Here is a 15,313-nt window from a genome sequence, read left to right as displayed (position 1 = left end):
CCATTCTGATCAGACTGTATGAATCCCACTGCCACATCACGGTGAAGCTATAAGTGGGTCCATAAATAATTTAAACCTTAAAGGTGTGGCTCTGTGTGCCAACTATCATCACAGTGATACAGCTGCAACAATGGCTGCCCCAAAGCACAACCACCCTGTGAAAGGAGCTGGACATTTCACCTTCCACAAGCTCCCAGACAGTGCACTGTGAGGAAAAAATGGGAAACCCCTCTTGCAGTCTCCTGCTGATTAATAACGCCTGTGTGGCATTATATCAACAAATGACTTTTTGATTTGCAGTCCTTGTCTTTCTGTGCAATTAAGGCTTGAGCATTTTCCTCATCTGAATGTTGAAGCCATTATACTATTCCTGCAGCTCTGTTCATTAGAATTGGACTGTTAAAACTGAATTGATTTCTACTTTCTTTTTAATAGGGAACTTCTTGAGAATCCTATCCTAAAAGCGACAATTAGCTATTACTTATACTAGTAACTTAATTATACATAGTTACATAGTTACTTAGGTCCATCTAGTTCAACCTTCCTCCACCAGTTCTACATATGATCACTAAGTCATTTATAACCAACAATGTTGTGTGTACTGAGGAAATCATCCAGCCCTTTTTTAAAAGCTGTTATAGTATCTGCCATTACTACCTCTTGTTGTAGGGTATTCCACAGTCTGACTGCTCTATTGCTGGAGCTTGCCTGCTCAAAGGCTCAAGAAGTCCTGGTGTTGATAGTTATTTGATCATGTTGCATGGCCCTGTAACTTCCAAGCCAGAAAGAGATAATTGTCATTGAATTCATAAAAAAACCCCTCTATTAACAGGTTAAAATTTTTAAATATTTTCACGTCAATATATTCTATATTACTTTTTTACATTGTTCTCTATTAAGTCTTTTATAAAGGGAATCTGTCAGCAACTTTTTGCTATGTAATTTTAAGACAGGATGCTGTAGGGCTTAACTCAGAGATTTCCGCTATGCGTCTCTTATCAAACTGTGTGCTTTTGTTCACCTTCAGTGTGTGTTTGAGCTTCAGGACATTATCGTTGCTGAACTAAATTGTCTGGCAGTCCAGCAAGCCCCCTTTTGTGTTTAGATGCTTCTCACTGTCTTTTGACTTTGTATACAGAGACCCTGGTGTGGGCAGGGACAGATTTTTCAGCTCTGCTGCATTGCTAAGTCTATAAATTCTGAATATGTTAGAACTGCTGCACCCAGTAAGCTAAGTGATACATCATTGGATTCAAGGTCTGTTTGCCTACAGCATGCGGTTCTCAGATAAAATAGCAATAACCTGATGACAGATTCCATTAAACTTAGGGGTGCTTCACACACAGCGAGCTCGCTGCCGAGATCGCTGCTGAGTCACGCTTTTTGTGACGCAGCAGTGACCTCATTAGCGATCTCGCTGTGTGTGACACTGAGCAGCGATCTGGCCCCTGCTGCGAGATCGCTGCTCGTTACACACAGCCCTGGTTCGTTTTCTTCAAAGCCGCTCTCCTGCTGTGACACACAGATCGCTGTGTGTGACAGCAAGAGAGCGACAAATGAAGCGAGCAGGGAGCAGGAGCCGGCGTCTGACAGCTGAGGTAAGCTGTATCCAAGATAAACATCGGGTAACCAAGGTGGTTACCCGATATTTACCTTAGTTACCAGCCTCTGCAGCTCTCACGCTGCCTGTGCTGCCGGCTCCGGCTCTCTGCACATGTAGCTGCTGTACACATCGGGTTAATTAACCCGATGTGTACAGCAGCTAGGAGAGCAAGGAGCCAGCGCTAAGCAGTGTGCGCGGCTCCCTGCTCTCTGCACATGTAGCTGCATTACACATCGGGTTAATTAACCCGATGTGTACTGTAGCTATGGTAGGAGAGCAAGGAGCCAGCGCTCAGTGTGCGCGGCTCCCTGCTCCCTGCACACACAGCTGTGCGCTGGTAACTAATGTAAACATCGGGTAACCATACCCGATGTTTACCTTAGTTACCAGTCTCCGCAGCTTCCAGACGGCAGCTCCGTGCAAGCGCAGCGTCGCTTGCACGTCGCTGCTGGCTGGGGGCTGTTCACTGGTCGCTGGTGAGATCTGCCTGTTTGACAGCTCACCAGCGACCATGTAGCGATGCAGCAGCGATCCTGACCAGGTCAGATCGCTGGTCGGATCGCTGCTGCATCGCTAAGTGTGAAGGTACCCTTACTTAAAGGTAGATTCTGAATCTTGTGTTCACACATATTTCCAGTCTTTCACTCCCTTGTTGCTGGTGGGTGGGCATTCCTCCTTAAATGACTGTTTTAGTCAATAGCAAAGCTGTAGCATTAGCAAAACTTGTGCAAATTTTTTTTTCTACTGAAAAACATTCGGCTATCAGTGTGCTTCTTCAGAGATCTACACTATCAGTAGCATCCATTGGAGCATCTTTCCCTTTGGAAGCTGAGATGTACTACATTTTTTGTTGCAGATTACGTGGGATAGCGATGCAGCAGTTCTGTTTCATGATTAGTGCTAAGTGAAGAAGCTATGGGATTAATTCCTAGCTGCACAAAATGTTCTGTTGGAGGTTGGCATGGCTATTTTTTTATTAAAATACCTGATTTTCTTAAGGTCCCGTCACACACAACAAGATCGCTAACGAGATCGTTGCTGAATTACCGTTTCTGTGACGCAGCAACGATCTCGCCAGTGATCTCGTTATGTGTGACACCTACCAGCAATCAGGCCCCTGCTGTGAGATCGCTAGTCGTTGCCGAAGGGTCAGGACCATTTTCTTCAAAGGTGATGTCCTGCTGGGCAGTACGCATCGCTGAGTTTGACACCTACCAACGACCTCTTAACATGGTCCCAACGCTCGCCAAGATCGTTATACAGGTCGCTGATCGTTACTGCGTCACTGGTAAGATCTGACTGTGTGACATCTTATCAGCGACCTCCCAGAGACTTACCAGCGTTCTTTATCAGGTCGTATCATTTTCGGGATTGCTGGTAAGTCATTGTGTGTGACTGGGCCTTTAAGCTGGTGTCACACATAACGACGACGACAACGACGTCGCTGCAACGTCACCATATTCTGTGACGTTGCAGCGACCTCAACAGCGACGTCGCTGTGTGTGACACATAACAACGATCAGACCCCTGCTGCGAAATCGCTGCTCGCTCCTGAATGTTCCAGGTCATTTTTTGATCGCTGTTATCCCGCTGCGCCATGCTGATAAGCGCTGCATCCTTGTGTTTGACACCACAGCAGCGACCATCGCTACGACGCTGAAAACAGTGACGTAGGACTGAAGGCAGGATAAGGGCGTGTTTTTGCGGTCTATTTTGCAATGCCCCTACGACTCCGATTGCTGGTTACAACAGCGTTCCGATTGGGTACCTTGCCGAAGGCGTCACTGTGATTACATCCATTTTTTGTTCTACGAAGTACATTCTCTGTCTGGCGTCGCTAGTGTGTCGTGTTTTCTGGATCTTTCATCAGACCTCTTATCAGACCTTGTGATTGAAAAGGTAGGTATGCTTTGAAATTGTTGTATATAGGATAGTACTTTTGTATACGGGAACAGTATTGTACTACTTGAATTCTTGTACTTAGGGAACCAATATTATAATATTTATATTCTTATACACAGGGAGCAGTAGTTATATTCTTGGATATAGTGGGCAATATTATAGTTGTATTCTGGGTCAGTATTATAGTAGTTATATTCTTGGATATAGGGGGCAGTATTATAGTTGTTATATTGTTGCATATAGGGGGCAGTATTATAGTACTTATATTCTTGTATATAGGGGGCAGTGTTATAGTACTTAGATTCTTGTACATAGGGGGCAGTATTATAGTACTTAGATTCTTGTATATAGGGTGCAGTATTATAGTACTTATATTCTTGTATATAGGGGGCAGTATTATAGTACTTAGATTCTTGTATATAGTGGGCAGTTTTATAGTTGTTATATTGTTGTATATAGGGGGCAGTATTATAGTACTTAGATTCTTGTATAAAGGGGGCAGTATTATAGTTGTTAGATTAATTTATTTACATAGCTGGAAGTATTTTAGCTTTTATTTTCCGGTATATAGGAATATACATAGATATTGTTGAAAATTCTCTTATTTCGTTTTATTTTTGCAGTTTGCACATCATGGATGATATGCAGTGTGCTGTTGTAGTTGCTGCAATGCTGGTGGAGGAAGCTCGGCGACAAGATGAGGCACGGATGCTGAAGAGGCGTTCAAAGCAAAAGCGTCGCATGTGGACCAGAGAGTGGCTGCAGAGGAGGTCCGAATTCTCACACATGCAACTTATAAGAGAGCTGCAGGAGAAGGATCCTCATGATTTCCGCAACTATCTGCGGATGTCAGAAGAATCCTTCAAACTGTTACTGGAAAGAGTTACGCCACTCATTCAACGGAAGGATACAAAGATGCGTGCTGCCGTCCCCACAGATGAAAGATTGGCAGTCACACTGCGATTCCTGGCCACAGGACGCTCCCTCCAAGACTTGCATTTTTCTGCTGCTGTTTCAAGGTCCCTGCTCAGCGTAATAATTCCTGAGACATGTAATGCAATTGTTCGCAGTCTACGCAGCGATAATCAGTTTCCTAAAAAAGTGGAGGCATGGAAAAAAATTGCCAAGGATTTTGAGCAGCTCTGGCAGTTCCCAAACTGTGGTGGGGCTTTGGATGGAAAACATGTGCGCATCACGCAACCACGGAACAGCGGATCCTATTTCTACAATTACAAGGGCTATTTCAGCCTCATAATGATGTCCCTTGTTAATGCAAACTATGAATTCATAAATGTCGATGTTGGCATGAACGGCAGGGTTTCTGATGGTGGTGTTTTGGAGCACACAGCATTTGGTGAGCATTTGCAGAACGGTGCCCTGCACTTGCCACCCAACTCTGAGACCACAGGAAACCTTAATTTTGTTTTTGTCGGAGATGAAGCCTTCCCGCTTCATGCCAATCTTCTGAAACCGTTTCCACAAAACGCTCTTATGCAGGAAAGACGCATTTTCAATTACCGCTTGTCAAGGGCACGTCGGGTAGTAGAAAATGCCTTCGGGATCATGGCCAACCGCTTCAGACTTTTCCACACTCCGATTAACCTAAAGCTACAATCAATAGACTCTGTTGTTTTGGCCTGTTGCACGCTGCACAACTTCCTTCGTCGTCAAGATGTAAATGCGTACAGTCCGCCTGGTTTCGTGGACTCTGTGGAACCAACAAATGGGGAAGTGGTTCTTGGTGAGTGGCGTGCTAACGCTCCCGCAATCGCAGGGCTTCAACCGGTCATACATGGCAGAAACAAGGATGATGCGAAGGCCTGCCGAGAAAACTACTGCCAATATTTTAACGGTCCTGGTGCTGTAAGTTGGCAGCAACAGATGTTATAGAGGCCTACTGAGCATTTTGCTGTCTATACTGTTTTTTTAATAATATATTTTTGTTGTCCGTTTTATTTTAATCTTTCTGAATTTTATAATGTTTGCATTTGTTCAATAAAATGTTATATATACTATTATGGTTGATGACTTTTATTACATTGACTGTCATTTGTACCAACAACCATTTAGGTCCTCTGTACCGATACCCCATCGAGTATAATCCCATGTCCGCTCTATTCTCCTTCCCATAATAGATTTGTAAATCAAAATGATACCACTAACACTTTATGCCATTGCTATACCCAGCAAAAAGACATTGGGCCCCGGGACAACCATCCCTACCCGCGGAGGGGTTAACATCCAGCTGCCACTACCTCTCCCCTGGGTGCCCCACAACAGCAGCGGTGGTGTCCCACCTGCCCCTATGTACAAGAATATAACTACTATAATACTGCCCCTATGTACAAGAATTTAACTACTATAATACTGCCCCTATGCACAAGAATATAACTACTATAATACTGCCCCTATGTACAAGAATATAACTACTATAATACTGCCCCTATGTACAAGAATATAACTACTATAATACTGCCCCTATGCACAAGAATATAACTACTATAATACTGCCACCTATGCACAAGAATATAACTACTTTAATACTGCCCCTATGCACAAGAATATAACTACTTAAATACTGCCCCCTATGTACAAGAATATAACTACTATAATACTGCCCCTATGCACAAGAATATAACTACTATAATACTGCCCCTATGCACAAGAATATAACTACTTTAATACTGCCCCTATGCACAAGAATATAACTACTTTAATACTGCCCCCTATGTACAAGAATATAACTACTATAATATTGCCCCTATGTACAAGAATATTCCATAACTTTCCATTCCATAATTCCATAACACAAAAATCCAATACACAAACATAAATCAAAGATTTAAGTGCTATCTATGCCTTTTGCTGTCTGACTCGGTTACAGCCGGGATCGCAGACGGGAACGCTACTGTGACTCTGTGCTAGCTTTATTCAGACCGCTAGTTTCACGAACGGGAACGCTACTGTGACTCTGTGCTAGCTTTATTCAGACCGCTAGTTTCACGAACGGGAACGCTACTGTGACGCGGTTCGAGCGGCTCGTTGACAACGAGACCGCTAGCGGGATCGCTACTGCGATGTTGTTCAGAACGTGACGTGATGACGTTGCTCATGTCGCCTTTGAAGTCTGTTGGGCGGCGTACATGTTCTGTTAATGCTCAGAGGCGGGAACATGGCGGCCAGGAGTCGCAGTTCTCCATGGGGGCCTGTTGAGGTTCGTTATTTGATTAAAATGATGGTCAAAAAAGATTATTTTTGTGAGGCAGAGCATGACCATCCCATGCTTCACAAGCAGGCTGTGCTGAGGCTAATTAGCAGAGGCCTGGCCCGTAGATTTGGGGTGGAGCGATCCACAACCCAAATCAGGAAGAAACTGGCAGACCTGCGCTATAAGTCCAGTGAACTCCTCGCCAGCATCCGAGCAGACATTGAGAGGCGTCATGGTGAGTGCTGTTTAGCGGCTTTGGTCGGGTTCGGTTTTGTTTACCCATGAACAACCCATGACTTTATGGTTCATGGATCATGGATCGAAACATCGGTGTTACCATTTAGTAAACATGTTAAATATAATATCCCCAAAAATATATTGTAGGATCACCTTTTATGGCCTAGAGCATACCTGGGCAAGGGGCGGCCCGCGGGCCACATCCGGCCCGCCTACTCTCTGTGATCGGCCTGCCTGGCTCTGGGCATCCTTGCTGGCCGGTCACTGATGAGGGCAATCTGACCTGTTGTCCAGAGCTCCAGGCTCCGGGCGGCCCGTGGTCAGATTGCCCTCATCACACGCTGCGTGCCGGCAGGGAACAGAGGACAGATACTGCAGCACCGCACAGTGCAGCAGCGGAACGCAGGAATCTGTCCTCTGTTTCCTGCCGGCACTTTCTCTGTGACACACACGCACGCGCCCTGATGTCGTCAGTACGGCGCGCGTGTGTGTCATTTGAAAAGTTCCCGCCCCGGCAGGAGAAGAAGATGCAGCAGCCGGACCCCGTACGGAGAGAGGAGGCAGCTCAGCGGGGAGCCGTACAAGAGAAGAAGGATGTCAGCGGGAGCCCGGGTGTAGTGATGTATATTACAGGTGTATATAGAGGTGTAGTGATGTATATTACAGGTGTATATAGGGGTGTAGTGATGTATATTACAGGTGTATATAGGGGTGTAGTGATGTATATTACAGGTGTATATAGGGGTGTAGTGATGTATATTACAGGTGTATATAGGGGTGTAGTGATGTATATTACAGGTGTATATAGGGGTGTAGTGATGTATAATACAGGTGTATATAGGGGTGTAGTGATGTATATTATAGGTGTATATAGGGGTGTAGTGATGTATATTACAGGTGTATATGGGGGTGTAGTGATGTATATTACAGGTGTATATGGGGGTGTAGTGATGTATATTACAGGTGTATATAGGGGTGTAGTGATGTATATTACAGGTGTATATAGGGGTGTAGTGATGTATATTACAGGTGTATATAGGGGTGTAGTGATGTATATTACAGGTGTATATAGGGGTGTAGTGATGTATATTACAGGTGTATATAGGGGTGTAGTGATGTATATTACAGGTGTATATAGGGGTGTAGTGATGTATATTACAGGTGTATATAGGGGTGTAGTGATGTATATTACAGGTGTATATAGGGGTGTAGTGATGGATATTAGGCCGGTTTCACACATCCAGCTTTTTGCCGTTTTGCCGGATGCGGCGCTCTCCCGTACAGTTAATACAGTACAATGACAGCGCTGTAACTTCCGGGTCACATGCGCCGGTCACATGACGGAATGTGACCGTCGCTTGTTGCGCTGTCACTGTACTGTATTAACTGTACGGGAGAGTGCCGCATCCGGCAAAACGGCAAAAAGCCGGATGTGTGAAACCGGCCTTACAGGTGTATATAGGGGTGTAGTGATGTATATTACAGGTGTAGATAGGGGTGTAGTGATGTATATTACAGGTGTATATAGGGGTGTAGTGATGTATATTACAGGTGTATATAGGGGTGTAGTGATGTATATTACAGGTGTATATAGGGGTGTAGTGATGTATATTACAGGTGTATATAGGGGTGTAGTGATGTATATTACAGGTGTATATAGGGGTGTAGTGATGTATATTACAGGTGTATATAGGGGTGTAGTGATGTATATTACAGGTGTATATGGGGGTGTAGTGATGTAGTATATGGGGATTGTTTGTGTATATATGTCTATAGCGCGTGTGTATGTATGTGTGCGTGCGTGCAGAGAGAAAAGCCCGTAACTGCGAGTGGTACCACGTGCTCTCTCCACGCCCCCTGCAGCGCCATACCGCCATTACAGGGCCTGATTGCGTTTCTCCGGTACCTGTTTGCATACAGGTGTCAGGTACCGGCGAAAACACGAGTCTGTGAAATAAAAAGATTTTCCATATTTAAATGCTTTCTTCAGCTCTGCTGCCTCCCGCTCCTGACCACTGCTCATTCATTGATTATTCACCGCACTCAGGACCTGGAAGCCGGAGCATCGCGATGACAGCACCGGGCACAGCACCGTTGAGGGCATCACCGCAGGGACAGGTGAGTATTCTGCAAGCACAGTGACCTCCAGGAGGTCATCAGAGTTTCCAATGAACTTTGATGACCATCCTGCGACACCCACGCTACAGCTTCATGGGTTCATCAGAGTTCATTGGGAACTGTGACGAGTCCCCGAGATGCTCCGGCTTCCAGGTTCTCAACATACACACACACCTGTATACTCACCCAGCGATGCGGTCCCCAGCACTGTCCCTGCTTCCAGCTGCTCACTGCAGTGAATATTCAGTGAGTATAATTACCAGCGATAAGGAGAGGGAGGCAGCAGAGCCAGAGACAGCAGCGCTGGAGAGAGGTAAATATAGAAAATCTTTTTATTAAAAAGACCCGTGTTTTCTCTGGTATTTGTCACACTGATGTCACACAGATCACATCAGTGTGCGATCCGTGTGACACCTGTGCTGCCAGAGAAAAAAAGGATATGTGTGCGTGCAGGGCCACGAGGGGTCACACAGTCTGTAACTTACTGTTTGTGTATGAAGGGATAGTATATATGCTATATACAGTATTGGGTAAAACTGAGTTAATTATATTAGTCCGGCCCTCTAAAACCATCCCAATTTCTCATGCGGCCCCATGGGAACATTAATTGCCCACCCCTGGCCTACAGGCTACTTTACACACTGCGATATCGGTCCCGATATCGCTAGTGCGGGTAACCGCCCCCATCTGTTGTGCGACACGGGCAAATCGCTGCCCGTGCCGCACAACATCGCCCAGAGCCGTCACCTATACTTACCTGTCCGGCGACGTCGCTGTGACCGGCGAACCGCCTCCTTTCTAAGGGGGCGGTCCGTGCGGCGTCACAGCCACGTCACTGAACCGCCGCCCAATAGCAGCGGAGGGGCGGAGCTGAGCGGGACGTAACATCCCGCTCACCTCCTTCCTTCCGCAATGTGGCCGGGAGGCATGGAAGGGGAGCTTCCTCGTTCCTGTGGCGTCACACGCAGCGATGTGTGCTGCCGCAGGAACGAGGAACAACTTCGTTACTGCTGCATTAACGATTTTTGAGAATGGACACCCATGTCGCCGATTAGCGTTTTTGCATGTTTTTGCAACGATGCAAAATCGCTCATCGGAGTCACACGCAACAGACGGCATCGCTAATGCGCCGGATGTTCGTCAAGAATTCCGTGATGCCATCAACTTATATTTGCGATGTCGTAGTGTGTAAAGCCCACGCATGCATAAGTGCAGCAATGAATGCAGCATACATACTTTCATAACATGGACATTAACTGGGATATTCTTCCCCGACACTGGTGACCCAGTGATTACAATTGAAAAAACATGGCACAAAATGCCAATGACCAATCATTAAAATAAAGAAAAAAAATCTTAATTTATATAAAATTTACAAAGAATAATAATACAATTGTGTAAAATATGAGGTAGTTTGGCGAGGACCCAAAGGAGGTTATTTATTTCTGAAACATATGCACTAGAAATATACACACACATATGGCTTCTAAACTTGCTCACTCAGATATGCACCGAGATAAGAAGGATAGTCAGATGACTGGACAATGCTCCAAACGCGATTAGAGCAAGGTTGTTTGGAAAGCACATTGTAGTTCAAATGCAATATATTCCAAAGAAAATAATAACATTATACCAAGATATCTAGTGTGCATATCAGAGGGTCAAGGTGGCGAAAAAGAGCTAATTATCCTTTGTAAAAGGTATGGTATGCAAACTTGATCTTAGGTAAATTTCAGATACCTAAAAACTTCAATGCTCCTGGGGTATAATGGGATTATTTTCTCTTTGCATATATTAGCATTTGATCAACACTGTGCCAGTCTTTGCAAAAACCATTTCGCAATAAACCATGCTGTGTAATCGCGTTTGGAGTATTGTCCATTGACCTGATTATCATTGTTATCTCGGTGCATATCAGAGTGACATTAGAAGCCTTGAGTACAAGCCATATGTTATACTATTTACAGAACAGAATAAAATAGAAGAATTTAAGTGATTGATTTTTGTGCCTTGTTTTTCCAATGAATGCAGCATGTCTGCTGCTTTGAGGCAAGTGGTCCCCATGTGTCTGGTACCATGAGAAAAAGGTTTGTCAAACATACGTAAAAAAGCAGGCTTTACACGGGCTTTACATGCTACAATATATCTACCGATGTGTCGGCGGGGTCACGTTGTAAGTGATGCACATCCGGCATCGTTAGAGATATTGTAGTGTGTAAAACCTACATGCGATTACGATTAAACGAATAACCGTTCATCGCATACACGTCGTTCAATTACTAAAAATTGAACGTCTGGTTGTTCAATGTTCCCGAGGCAGCACACATCGCAGTGTGTGACACCCCGGGAATGATGAACTGCAACTTACCTGCGTCCCACTTCTTCCGTATGGATGGTCGTATAGAAGGGTAAGTACTTGTGACAGGAACAAAGCATAGGTGCGACACGGTCAACAAATTTAAGTTGTCGCACATAAGATGGGGCGTGTCACATCACATACGATATCGTATGCAGAATTGTATGGTGTAAAGTAGGCGTAAGCCATGGTGGCCTGGAGTTATGCGCTCAATAAAAGTTTTCTCCTATACCTAGGACCACCTCCAGCTGCATAGGCAGCTCCACCATCTCCACCATCTCCTGCTGCGGATCCACCATCTTCGCCAGCTCCACCATCTCCTGCTGCGGATCCACCATCTCCGCCTGCTCCACCATCTCCTGCTGCGGATCCACCATCTCCGCCTGCTCCACCATCTCCTGCTGCGGATCCACCACCTCCGCCTGCTGCACCTGCTGGGACACCCTCTCCTTCTCCAACCCCATCACCTGCTGCAACCCCATCTCTTCCTTCAACCCCATCGCCACCTTATACCCGGTCTCCTCATACTTCGCATTCTACCGATGCCTTCTCCCCCGCATCAGTTGGTGAGTTTTGTGCAGGCTACCCTTCCTGTAATTTATGCACATAACATGGTGTCCCTACAAGTTGTAAAGGATACATGGATGTTATGTTAAAATGATGGTGGGCTGTCGTGTACTAATAATTGATTTGTGTTCCCTAGCCACAGGATCTGGTTGGGCCGTCAGCGCCTCAGAGGATGAAGGTGATGAACCCCAGAACCGTAAGTGGTCAACAAAAAACATATACCTGTCAGTTCGATGTTGGAACAAGGATGGTTAACTTTTCCCATTCCCTCCACAGAAATCCCCACAGTACAGGACCTGGTGGACTCACACCGGCGTTTGTCCGAAGCCGTCCGGCGTCATGGGGAGATGCTAACGCAGTTTTTGGCAGCCCAACAACAACACCACTAAATGTGAATCTGTTTGTGATTTAAATGTTTTTTTTGTTTTGTATTTCACATAAATCTTTCTAGTTTATTTTCGCTGTTGTTTACATTTTTGGACAAAACTTTCAAACAGATTTTGGGAACCTTTTTACTGCGGGGGGCCATTTGGAATTTTCTACCAACCAATGAGGGCCACACCAAATTATCAACTTGAACACGACCAGGCTATATTTGTTAAAATAATTAATAAAATCAGCCACAGAGTGGTGGCTGGAGAGACTGTGATGTTCGGTGATATTGATCATTTTGATTCTCACCACTACATTTCCATGTTTGTCTTGGTCTGGAGAGGCTGGGGGCATACACATCACAGGAGAAGCTAGGGCATATACATCCCAGGAGAGGCTGCGTCATATACATCCCTTAAGAGAATGGGGCATATACATCACCCTGAGCAGTAGTTGGCAGCACAAAGAGCACTGTGCCGCCCTGGCAAAACCAGGGTGTTACAGGAGGTCTGCATACATGTTTTTGATGCTGATTTCACTCTCCCTTGGGGAGGTTCCCACACACAAACACACACCAGCCAATCAGACCCCACTCACCCGCTCCCCACGAAAACGGGAGGACATCAAGACTGTAGAGTGGCAACAAGGTTTTTTTTTTTTCTCAATGATCTTGACTGTCCAGGTGAGAGTGTGTGTGTGTGTGTGTGTGATGTTACCTCTGAGACCACCTGGCTAGTCCAGGGCGTCACATAAGCAGCCCCTGTGTGGGGCTGGGGTGAGTGGTACTCACGGCCTCAGTAATGGGCCAGTCTCTTGTGGGACCCGAAGTGGACCAGGAGAGGGGTGCCAGCTGTCGGGACCCAGTACGGACCAGTGTGAAAAGAAGACACATACCTCGGGCAGGAAAAGAAAACCTGAATTACACACACGGGTGTGGGACCAGTCTTCACTGCAGTGGGCCGTTGGCACCAGTTACCAGCAACTTGGTTAATTACTGGACTCGGGTTAGTTATTGGTTTATACTGTGAGTACTCCTGCACCACCCGGTACAAGGCGAGGACTGTACCCGTCACTCTACAAACCACCTCTCCCAATTGGGCCCTTGGACTATAAATCCCCCTACCCGTGGAGGGTATCCCACCTAGCTGCCTTACACCATCAGTCCCGGGCACGGTCCCCAGAGGCAGTGGCGGTGCCACCACCTTATCAACGCAACCCACAGGTGGCGTGACAGACAATTCCCCCTACCTAATCCCCCTCTTTTTTGGGAGCTTGACATCACAGACCGGGTCACGACACCAGGATACCTGCAGAAGTAACCCCTTGGCCAGGATCTCATTTCCCCCCCAATCTCTGGGCGACACAGCAATAGGTGGCAGCACAAAGAGCTGTAGGTGGCATAACACAAACAGCACTGACAGTGACAGCACTAGAAGGCAGCTCGGAGAGCATTAGGTGACAGCACTATAAGGCAGCAGGGAGAGCACTATGTTCCCCACCACAGCTTTAAAACAAAGAACCCACAAAAACATTCTTAATTACAAAAAAAAAAAAAACATACCCACACACACACACACACATTATATATGTGCATCTGTAGAGTTGTGCCATGATGGCGGCCCTGACCTCCACCCAGCCCTTTACCCCGTGAATAATGTTATGCAGAATTCATGAAAGCTGTACAAAAGTTTGAAATCAAAGACATGTTTTATTACAATTCCCTAACATTGCTTAAACTACAACAAAAACAGCATAAATATTATAACAAAAAACAAAAACTATAAATTTTGGTATTGGTTACTAGAGTCATTTAAATGTTGCCTCTGTGGGCTGAAAAATTGGTTCGTTGGGGGGGGGGGGAACATGGGATACTGTGCGGGGGGGGGGGGGGGGGGGTCATGCTGGAGGTGTGGTGGAGGCTCCATCCTCATCCATGGCACTTGGTCCCATGAAGAGTGTTGTCGATGATCTACTTCGCACACTTTTGAGGAGTCTGTCAGTTTCCCCAATGCTGCCTTGTTGAGGGCCTCCAGCATGACCCTTTCTACATGACCTCTTTGTTTGTCATCCAGCTTACGGAGTCTTTCATCCGTAAGCTGGGCAAATCCGCAAATGGATGGTCTGCTGTGCTGCTCCAGGATTTTCTTCGCCATATCCATAAGTTCTGTTGATGATGTGTTGTTCGGCTGCCTCTTACGGGTTGAGGAGATCCGCCGTGGTAATGGTGCTTCTGCTGTCTCCTCGGAAGTCCCGGCAATTTCATCTTCCCCACCTGTCGCTGTTGGCACAGCTTCACACTGATCCTGCGGAACAATAAAAATGATGTTAAACTCAGATATCATGAGCAGCAGGCACAGGGATACACATGCACTGGAAACTAATGGGAGGGGCAGACTAGTACTACTACTACTAGTACTAGTACTACTGATATGAAATGTCATTACACGGTATGAAAATAGAGTGTGGTGAAACTAGTAAAGGAGTATACTTATGTGAACTGGAAGGGATACATTTTGAAATCTGCAACAGTAATCATAGAAAACCGTAGTAACTATTTTCAATTAAATAATGCCATGTACATCAAAAGTTTCACAAAGGTACTTACATCTCCAACTGGGGTGTCAGACCAGACCTCAGGCTGTGTTTCGGGACCAAAGGACAGCGAGGTTATTGTACGTGGGACCTCTTGGTCTCTGATGAAGGCCAGCAAATCGTAGTACCAAAGCTTTGGAACGAAAAGTTCCTCCGTTCCGGCACCAGATTTGCTGGCCTTCTCCACCTTATTGAGTTCCTTTTTAAAAACGGTCCGAAGACCCTGGATTTTCTTTCGCACAATCTCAGACGTAATGGTCTCCGTAGGGTTATGCCTCTGGAACAATTCAACAAGCTGCTCATAGGCCAGCTTTTTCTTGTATCGATTGCTGTAATCTACTGACTTAATCTTCCACAA

General features: G+C 45.7%; 1 long non-coding RNA gene across 1 annotated transcript; it reads left to right on the top strand.

Annotated features, from left to right (window-relative positions):
* Positions 1–11,664: 11,664 nt before the first annotated feature.
* On the top strand, positions 11,665–12,446 carry LOC142295506 (uncharacterized). Its single transcript, XR_012751478.1, has 3 exons — positions 11,665–11,990; positions 12,128–12,187; positions 12,268–12,446. It is a non-coding gene; the product is annotated as an uncharacterized LOC142295506 (long non-coding RNA).
* The last annotated feature ends 2,867 nt before the right edge of the window (positions 12,447–15,313 follow it).

Source organism: Anomaloglossus baeobatrachus, chromosome 3 (genome assembly GCF_048569485.1).
Source record: "Anomaloglossus baeobatrachus isolate aAnoBae1 chromosome 3, aAnoBae1.hap1, whole genome shotgun sequence".
In the NCBI taxonomy this organism is placed as follows: Eukaryota; Metazoa; Chordata; class Amphibia; order Anura; family Aromobatidae; genus Anomaloglossus; species Anomaloglossus baeobatrachus.
This window is presented reverse-complemented; position numbering and strand designations above follow the sequence as displayed.